This window comes from Rhea americana, unplaced genomic scaffold, assembly GCF_003343005.1.
Source record: "Rhea americana isolate MKP2758 unplaced genomic scaffold, rheAme1 scaffold_35, whole genome shotgun sequence".
NCBI lineage: Eukaryota > Metazoa > Chordata > Aves > Rheiformes > Rheidae > Rhea > Rhea americana.
Genome location: NW_028186479.1, coordinates 2,390,101 through 2,401,042, shown reverse-complemented (window position 1 = coordinate 2,401,042; position 10,942 = coordinate 2,390,101).

The window sequence follows — 10,942 nt, the reverse complement described above, 5'->3', positions numbered from 1 at the left end:
GCTGGGTTGGAACTCTGTTTCTCTGTTTTCATTTTCATTTGAGATAATGATCTGTCATACAGTATGTCAGGCAGATTTTTGGAAAAGTTACTGTCTTCTGCCTCACTGATCTCCAATTGAAACAGTTTGTTAGCCTAGTAACCAAGATGAGATATACTTGTGTTTTGTCTCAGCCCAGAGTAAGACAAGATGGGGAACCAATAGAAAAGAACCAGTAGGACTGTAAAGATACCTCTTCAGCTCTGTGGCACAGTGCCCATTGACGTTTTTGGCTCCACAGTAGTCATCCTGGAGTGCAGAACCCACAAAGTTTCTCTGACATTACATTGGCCATTCAGTGGGGTGCCCTTCCCTTCCATAATGCACCCCAATAGACAGAAGGGAGAATGAGCTGGCACTGAGTGCTTGGGTGTTAGCTGGACATGGAGAATTGAAGCACGGAGATGTGAAAAACATTTTAGGTTTCTATTCTTTCTGGCTTTAACCTCAGAATGCTGGTAAAGCCAACAAAACCAACAATGGCTAAACAAAATCAAATCTGTTCAGGATCCACTTTCAATTTTCAAGAAACACTGATCACATAGAAATGCTGTGAAGCCTCCTTGAAGATCTGAACACAGAAGTCAAACTGAATTTTATCCACAATCATTCTTCAATTTAATGCCCCTCCATTCTTTCACTTGAAGGAAGTATTTTCAACTTCATGTTGTAAACCAACTGTTGTGCTCCACACCAGAGGTAGAAAGCAGGYAAACCATACTGGAAGTCCCTTGGGTGAAAGGTAAGACATTAAATACCTGACAAAATACTATTATTCAACAGGAAGATCACTGTGTTCTCCTATTAACAGGAGTTACAAAACAATTGGAGAAAACATATTTCCAGGAGGAGTACATTCCATTAACCTCACACAGCATGGTAGAAGTTGTCTCAATTTTTAATCTCTAACTTTGAAGAAACATGGATACATGAAAGCAGTAGCTAATTGTGTTCAATTCAGAGCTAAAAGTAAACAAATCTCAATGGAGTTGCAATTTTGACTTCCTGTTAGACTGGTTGGTGAGGAGGATACATCTGCCCAAAGTGCAGTCTGACAACCCAAGCATTCCATTGTAGTTGAACATTTTTTTCCCTGCATTCAGTAGACCAGCAGTATGACTATGGTCATGTGTTCTGTATGAAATACAAGTAGGAATTTCCATTCCTTTTATCTTTTTTCATATCATTCCACTCAAAGTCACTCACTTCTGTTCATATATATGAACTTCTGCAGATTTTCTTATGTAGACTTGCTTAGATATTTGCCCTGTCATCAAAATATGTCACACAGCATTTCACCCATCATTCTTATAATGTGCTCACTGAGCCTGTATTCATTTAAGACATGCATAAGAATACCAAAAAAACAAAATGCCTAAAGAAAATCTATTAAAAGTGGGGTTAGAGGTATAAGTTAAAGTTCCAGTTGCTTCGTTGGTAGGTTACATCAACACAGATTATTTTAGATATCATTGAAGAAAGCACTAGTAGATCCTAGGAAGCATAGCAAGGTACAACACTGGGTATCCTTCATGCATCTGTTCCGTCTACTTGCAGTGATGGCAGGAAGCATAAGGGTGTGCTCTGGGTCTTTTTTGTTTGCTGGGGGGGTTGTTTTGTTTGTTTTGTTTTCTGGGTTTTTTTTTTTTGTTTGTTTGTTTTTTAAGAAGTAGGGGGTCTTCTTTGGATTTCAAGGTCACTTACAGCATGTGTCTTGTCTCGATGTCTCACATCACCATACTTGATGTCTCACATTTCATCATCTTGATCATGTCTCTGCACAACCTACAGTCTGCCTTGTCACAAAGTCATACTGTGAAGGGAACTGTCAAACATGATTGCACCCAAGAGAACAAGATGCAATTCATGATATTACAGACATCATTGTCAATGTCAACAGAAAGAGTCACTGCTAAGATAAAGCTGGCAGATGGAAGCCAGACATCCTGGAAAATAATGGAAAATAATACAGTTGGTTGCCAGTGTGAATTGCTTTCAGGTGGTCCGGTTCATCCCTAATTAAGATAGCACCCTCAGCATGCAATCCTAATGAGCCCTCAGCAAAGGCATAACGAGTCCTAATTCTCATCTTGCCTAGTTGCCTTTCTCAGTGTGGGTTGGTTACTATGCAAGAAGTGAGGCATATCAAGTGTCTTGCATTTGCTAAGTGAAGTGGGAGTCAGATCAGATTAAAAATTTGATTAGTTCATTTGTGTGTGTCTGTTTTAAAAAAAAGGTGTTGGAATATGCTTAATGGGTAAACTAGGCTAATTTTTGTTCGTTACTTTTTGTAGAAGCATTAGGAAGATAGAAGTTTATCTTAATAGCACTAGAGTAGGCATACAGTATACATAACATAGAAGGCTTGCTTTAAGACTTGAGATTACTCATTTATATTGGGATTCTATCTCAAAGCCTTGAGAAAACTAGCTTCACCATCACCACCTGGTAGTTAAGTGAACTTTGTAACAAAGTTTCAGCGAGAAAAGTTGGCAAGCTGGTATGAAAGTTAGATCTTTCACAAGAATGCATGGTCTAGAGGCCAGGAAGAAGACCTGGCCTTCATTCCTAGCTGAACCACAGAATTGTTCTATTGCCTTTAGAAAATTTCCTTACTGCTCAGGGAACCAACTAAGCAAAAATATATACACAGTCTTGGTTTGCTGTTTTCTGCTCACAACACCAAGGTAGATTCCTTGTCTCATGGGCATCTTGCAACAGCCGTTGTTTACAACATCCTTGAGCAAACTAAATTTTAAAAGTATTAGTTAACATGATACGGTTAACCACAGACAATTCTAATGCACAAATATTTGTCCAGAACCTATTTGGCTTCCCCCCCCCCCACAAAGAAAGAGCCATTTTGACTGATGAAGTAAAATGTTTCATTTTGAAACCTATTTTAGGCCTGTAGTTGCTTCTTTAGTATGAATGAATGATGAAAATAATACTTCAAAAGCTTTGCGAGTAGGAAACATAATAGAAAGCAGACCTTCCCTAACAGTATCACCTTGGGTCATATAATAACGCATACATCTACTTTACCTTATCACGTAACAAAGGCGGTCATGTAGCACCAAGCAATATCTTTAGAATGTTGTATCCTCCAACATGTTAGTTCATAAAGAAATAATGCAATTTGATAGGTATCCGGATATTAATCTGGATCTGCTCAAGTAAACTCATTTGGGAGTATATGGAGTAGAGATAAAATAAAAAAGATTTGCATTTTATTAACAAATCTTGCCTTCTTCTGATTATCACTCATTAGAGTTTTATTTTATACACCAATGCTTTAAGCATTTGGTAAAAAAGTTGGTGAAAAATAAGAAGAGGTACTCAATTAATGTGAATTAATGATGAAGAAAATGAGGCTTGCAGGGAAACAGACACACTGTGTCTGTGGTGATATGTGTAAAGGTACAGAGCCCAGCATAATGGGGCCTGGAACTGCATGGTGGCAAAAGATGAAAATAAACTAGTTCCTTTACAAGAAAAGGCTCCTCCTTTTTTCCCCTCAGTGCCTCAGCAAGCTGTCAATGCAAGATGTCAATGCCACAAGGAGTTTCTAGCATTCACACTCTTCTGATCTAACACAGATATGCAAGTTCTGATTTAAGAAGCTCTCATATCTACTGGTGCAACTGATATCTCTTGCAATAGATAAAAACTGACACAACTATTTTATCCCCATCTCCCCTCAGGCAACTGAATTTTTACATTCCTTTTACATTCCTTTTTTTAGTGTTAAGCGTTGCCAGATATCAGCAGAGACTCTTCTAGGAATTTGTACTGATGTTAGAGCAGTTTGGGAATTCTCTATGAACATTTTTTTAAAAAACAAGGAAATATGAAAACTAAACAAGCCATGAGAAAGTCAATTTTGTAAGGGAAGGTCAGTTTTGATGCGTGTTACACAGTTGCAAAATTATCATCTTGTTTTGACATTTTCAAAACGAAACAGTTTATTTCCTTGGCCAAAATGACTCTTTGTTTTGAAATTAAGTGAATTTATGCCTAAACTAAAAGTTCAGTAAAAACATCAGCAACACCACAAAGAAATAAATTGGCTCAGTATGTTTTGAAATAGCAAAACATAGAGGGTTTTCTGTTTTTTGGCTGGACACTAGTTCAGAAGGAAACTTTCCCGTGACTATCAAAGCACTGTGACAATGCTATGCAGACATTGTTCCATTCACAAGTGTCAGACAGGAAAAACAATGCCAAACTGATTAGGAATCTATTACACACAAAGTTGAGCCAAGAACTCAGAACCTTCTGAGATTCCAGCTAGAGCTAGGAGGCTTCTCAGACGGTCCTCTAGCCTACCCCATATGCCAAAGGCAAGATCTAGTGTGCTTAACTAGTCCTGAGAGATGTTTGCCTACCCTATTCCTTAAAGGCAGCAGTGGATGGCAGTTTTCCAGGGTCTCCCCCGCCCACCCAAGTGATTCTGTTCCAGTCTTCAGATATCTCCAGCTCTATGTACATGGCTACCAGTAGAAGCCTATAGCTTTCCCAGACCCTAGCTTTGAAGATCAGCCTCAGAAACACTGAGGAAGCCTCAGAATTAATGTCAGATGGCTGGCTTCTGAATCCATATTCAATCATTTTAAGGTCTGGAAGGCCATGCAATAGGTGCCAGAAAAGATCATGCATTTTTCTAGCACAGTTTATAAGACTCAACTGACCCAAATGGGTTTTATTTGCCATTGCTATTAACAGGCATCCTTGTGGTGAATTATAGTCATGGAAAAATGTCAGTGGGATAAGAAGCCACAGGACCATACTTATCTGTTACAACTAACTTGTGGTGGAAGGCTTACTGCTTTCACCAAGTTGTGAAGACTGCCTGTTAGGACTATACTCTTTTTCCCCTTGATTAAAACACTACTTCTTCCCCATGGTCTTTGCCAGGACATATTCGTACACAGGCAAAATAAATAATTGTCTAGCAATAAGCAGGTAGCTTACACCATCAGGCTGGGGAAAGGTTGAAAGAACTGTTAGAGTACTGAAGCAGCACAATGGAAAAAGTCTTCACAAGAAGGATCACAAGAAAGCAGGAATAAGGCTGTTGCTACTGTCAAGACAGTTTAGGATATAGCAGCTACTGCTAGCAAGCGATATCCCATTGCAGCAGCAACTGTCACTCGTGAGTTTTCTTCCTCCATTTCCCTAACAGCTGGAACAAACCTAATTTTTCAGAATCCTTTGCATCTCGAGTTCATCTTATCCCCAGTCCCTTGCTTTGACAGGAAGGATTTTTGCCCTTCATTTTGGGGGCGATAGCGTTGAATTTTGCCTACCGCTGAGAGGCTCTGAGAAAGACTTGCTCTAGGAGTAGAGGAGAAACACAGGGTAAACAGCATTAACCAATTTCATTTTTTATATCAGTTTCAAATAAACTTCAAAGACAAACTGTAATAACAATATCCTTCTCAAGCAAATAAGTTACTTAATCACATCTCAAAAATAAAACTCTGTAAATAATTAGAAGTATTTATCTGCAGCAAGTTTTATAATCCTGTATGGTAGAAATGTTGCTGAATATTACCATGTAGGTGTCAAAACTTCATGTGTTTCTCCATGGACAGGGATCCAATCCAAGGTAGACCCAAATTCCAGTGAATGACAGAATGAGTCAGAAAAATCTACACTTTTTGGAATCCTAAAGTTTAGAATAGCAATTTCTTTTAGCATCCCCAAAACTGCTTTCTCCTAACTGTAGGTTATAAAAACTAATTTGAGTCACATAACTGTAATCTTAATTATTCACAACAATTAACTGCTTCGTTTCCAAAAGTTATTTATTGTTTAAATGACAGCATTTATTATCAGCTGAGAATATACTTATTGCAAGTAGAGAGGAGCAAAAATATATGTGATTTTTTTATGGAACTACGTGGTTATTCTTACCTTGGTTTTGCAATTACAAATCCCAAGCTATTCAGAAATAGACACATAGCCAATAAAATAACTAGAAAGTTCTATTACTTACAGTTTTTACCTATTCATCTATGAGTTTTCTCTTTTTAGAGAATTTTTAATTCTACTTTTAGGACTATAAGGGGAATGAGAACTAAAATTACAGCCCTTGCATTACAATAAAACAAAGTGGAGGATTCTGGAAAAAAAGGCATCAGCACTGCAGAAACCTATATACAAAGAATGGAATGTGTTTCTGTGCTGCCTATGAAAAATACTCTCATCAATATTTCATTAGTTCCAGACCAGGAGAAATCAAGCAAGAGATGACTCCAATACATGATTAATTGCATGCAGGATGCATGTCCCACTACAATTCCTCCATTTATATCAGACTAATTGGACCAACTATTCACCTCATCAGGCTCAAGAGACTTCTAAAGCATTTGTTAAGCTTCCCAGCTGAGGATCATAACCATCTTTCTCATAGCTCCATGGAAGTAGTCATTTGAGAGAGAAAAATGACAGCTCAGATGGCACATAAGCACTATGAGCTCTTACCCATCACCATGCACAGCGCCATGCTTCCAGCAAGCTAAATCAACAAACCAAACCTGAGCAGTAGAGCATAAGAAGCAGAAATCCTTTGTGCCTCCAGAGTTTTGGTCCTGCAATAAGCATAGCTTAACTATGCCCAAAGATCAGCATCTTCATTATCTAGGGAGGGGCTAAAGGATTAGCAGGTGTTTTTCCATGTCTAACTACAACTTTAAAGCAAAGTAAGGGCCAGGCTGGGAGAATGTGTGATGCCTAAAAAACAACTACGTACCACATGTCACTATAGAAAAACATCCAGGTATATTTACTTGTATGTTTACTTTCCACACAACATTAAACAGCTTGAAACTTAATTTATGCACCAATATAAAAGAAACATCTGCAAACTGTGCCACCACTCCAGTAGGTTCACCTTGCAGCAACACTTAAAATGGACAACATGAAGTTTCAGCTGTAGCATCTTTTCAAACTGAGCAAACTTTCAGAGGCTCAAAAGTTATTGTTGCAGGAGGAGAGATCAAAGGCCTTGTAGCAGGTGTTTCAGCAGCTGTTCCTGTCCAACTTCTGCCCAAATAATTCACAGCTGGCTGTGAAAAAGTGCTTTTCTTTTCTTTCTTTCTTTTTCTTTTCTCTCTTTTTTTTTTTTGGGGGGGGGGGTATGTGCAGAAGAGGCAATTTTTCTGCTCACCACCTGGCTAGTTAAAGACTCACTTAGGCTCAGCTGTGCTGGACAGTTCTGAAAGGCATCTTTCTGTCTGGCTAAAATGCATCCGTACATTTACCTCCACTCCCTGCAAGGCAAGTACAAAAGTTGGGAAGGAAATGGAAAGGCCAAATCTTTATACAGTGCAGCGCATCATGTCACAGTTGTAATCAAGATACATCCATTGACCTCCCAATGCTTATTGTAATGGGGTGCTAGAGCAATAAGGAAATAATTTGGCCTACTGCTTGCTAACGTCTGTTAGCAAATTAGAAGTGGCCCAGAAAACAGCCGCACAGAACAGAAAATAAACTATCCAATGAACAAGTGAAACCTAACTTTTCAGGGTAAATTTCATCATGGCTTGTATCGCGTGGGCAGAAAATTTCTGATGAACTGCCCCTTAATGCACAAAATCCAAAATGTGAAAAATAAAGCCAAACAATTCGATAGAATTTTGTTTTGAAAAAAAAGGAGGGGATTCTGATCATCATTTTCGTATTGAAAAAAAGTTTCATTTTGGCATGAAATTTGATATATTTATATTAAAAATTGAACTACATATTTGAAATGAAACATTGAATTACTCCCTTCCCAGCAATGTCAGCACCACTGAAAGCATTAGGTAGAGATTTTACAAAAATGAAATGTCATTGAAAGCTTTGACAGAGAGTTCTGATTTGACAGAGTTGCTTTTTCCAACGGGAGACAAAAAAATGTGTTAGCAAAATGATCAAGTCTGCTTTGTGACCTCCGGATTTGAGCTATGTTATACAGTTTTTGGCTGCAACTGAGGGAATGAAATACACTCTACTACCCTTTAGCAGGCAACATTTAAAGAAAAATATACATCAATTTTTTCCCCTTTCAGTTTGTATTTAAGCAAAGTTAGTGCACCTGCAAAGAGTCAAGGGGACTGTCCTAGAAAATGACCTCCTTTCTCTAGAGAACAGTGTGAAAGCAAAATAAAGCAGTGTTTGCTTCCTTTTTACTGTCCTGCCAGATCAAATCAACCCTCACCTGGGCAGACCATCTGGAGTGATGAAAAGATAGCTCAGTGTCCATACCTTTTCAACTTCTTGGTCTCTCTCCTGAAACAGTCAATTTTTCAATTCCTTCAAATGCAGAAAGTTGAGTACTAATTCAGGCAGTTTAAAACAAACAAGACAAGTTGGCAAAAACCCTAGGGAACTGATAGTGAGGAGTGGTTTGCTGACCTAAGCCATCCTAAATTTTTGAATGACTTCAAAGGAGCCACCATTATACAGCAGAGGAAACGCTAGGGTCAGAGATATGGATTCTATCTCCAGTAGCACCATTTCCTAACTATGCTACCTTAGCATTCTACTTAATCTCTGTGACTGAAATAATTTAACCACTTCTATAACACTGAGGCCTACAAATTACAATAACTTTACATGTTATGCATTATTAATATAGAATGTCAGATATTAGCCTGAGGTTTGCCCAACTTACTGTGGTAATTTTACTCTTGGATTGCAACACACCTACGCTGCAACTAACCAACTTCAGGCAAATAATTTCAGTGAATTCACTCTCAGTCAGAATGTTTATGAATGTTGCACTCTTAATGGACTAAAAAAGGAAATATGGTACCTAAAGGCTCTCATATCTACTTCACACAGTATATAAAAATTACCTTTGGATTTAAGCCTTGTGTGCAAGGAATTTATATAACGGTATATAAAAATATGTTCCTGGCACATTTGTGTATTTGTAAGAGCTCAGAGGATTTTATAGTTCTAGCTGAGTGATATACAGCACAGACTGTTTGAGGAGTTATTTTGTGCTTTGCAAGCAAGATAAATAACCACTTTGAATTGTTTTGAGAAACCTATACAAACATGTAATTCAAATATTTCAATAGCTAAAATACCTTGCTTTAACAAGGGCTTGGGATACATTTGCTTACAGGTATGGGCAGATTTTCCTGAAGAATAAAGGTGATTGTAGTCTCTGTTCCGGCTTTCCTAGTTATCATTATTGAGCATGCCACGTAGCCCACAACAATGGACAATGTTAAAAAAAAAGCAGGCTCTTTCTGCTCTAGTTTTATCTTCCAGTGTCACCATTAGAACCAGCCACAGACTTTCCTCTTTTCAGATATGGAGGGATATGGCTGAAACAGGACCCATACTCTTAACCATACCCTCACATGGAAGGTCATACTGGAGAGAGGTAAGAGTTCGTTCAAGGTAAAAGCTGAACATTCCTTCCCCAGCAACCCATGAAAACGACTCTTCCTCTTTTACACTCTGCTTTGCTCCAGCTGTCTGGCCATCTTGTACCCTACAGACTATTCAATGAATACTACAAAGGCCTTTCCCACCCTCTCTCAAATCAATTCACTCTGTGCTCAAAATTAATCTTGCTGAATTGGCTTCACTGCTGCACAGTAATCTCAGGAGTAAATATGGCTAAATTATGAACACACACATAAAAGCTGAGGCTATCATTCAGCCTGTGGCTATATTGGTCTTTGCCAAGAAGTTAGTACACTCCAATACTATTTGCAAATGGACTAGAAAAGACAAATTCACAGAGTTTCATGCTAACTGTGAGAGGCTAAGCATCTTCAGCATTCTGGATCTTTAAATGCAAGCCTTCACACGGCAGGGGCACTCGTTACAAATTTATGAAGGCCTCCAGGATCCTTAGAGGGAGGATCAATAGCTATGATTATTATTACAAATGTATTGCAGTTTGGCAGTGCTGTATCTAGTGGAAGTGAAGAAGAGACAACAGGCAACTAACTGTATGATGACCTGAGGCATAGCATGAGTTACTTAACTGTCAACTTTTAAGAAGTGATGGCTACCTGCATCTCATGCTGAAGCTGTCTCTTGGGACTTAGCCCCATTTGTAAGGTGTATGGGACTTACCTTCAGGGCTGAGCAGTGACATCAGGGTCAAATGAGGCTAAGAGAGTGAGATTAGAGCAGTGTGCAGGGAAATGCAGAGCATGGCAGAGCTACACAGACAGCTGTAACAACCCTTTTTCTTCTATAAAACCTGCTTAGAGCCTGCTTTGTTACAACTCTCAGGGACTACAAATTTGCACAGCTGGCACTAGCTGCCATATAGTGAAAGGGTTGTTCTTGTAAACAAGGTATCTTGTTCCAGTCCATACAAATGAAACACAAATGAAACATGGTGATGTATAGAACACAGAGCAGACATCAGCCACACTAAATCCAAAGATAACATATTGCAAGATTCAAGCCTCAGCTTTGCAATTGGATCTACCTGGCCAGAAAGGCCCCTTGCAGAATCCAGTTACAATATCAAAACTTTCAGCTATCCGTAGATGTCAGTTAGAAAACATAGCTTCATACCAGTCTGTCTTCTTTACTCACTTGAGTTTTGCCTGTATGTAAGCAGGTCATCAGTGTCCATCTTCACTCTCAAGTTTAGTCCTCCTGGAGTTTTATCCTGAGGGAATTGTTCACACTGTACTCCAGCCTTGCTGCCCACATCCCTTTACAGGGAGCTAATGGAGTCCTGGCTAACCTCACTGTTCAAACAAAAGAGTAAGGGGAGGGATGCAGGCAGGGAAGTGCCTTCAGCTTCCGAAAAGCTGTTCCATGTGCTCTGTGAGTCATCTTGACTCCTTGAGACAGATTACCGAGTGGGAAACTGCTGGGTAAAAGATGTTATGAACTTAGCGGCAGCTTGTCTCTGTTATAGAGATCC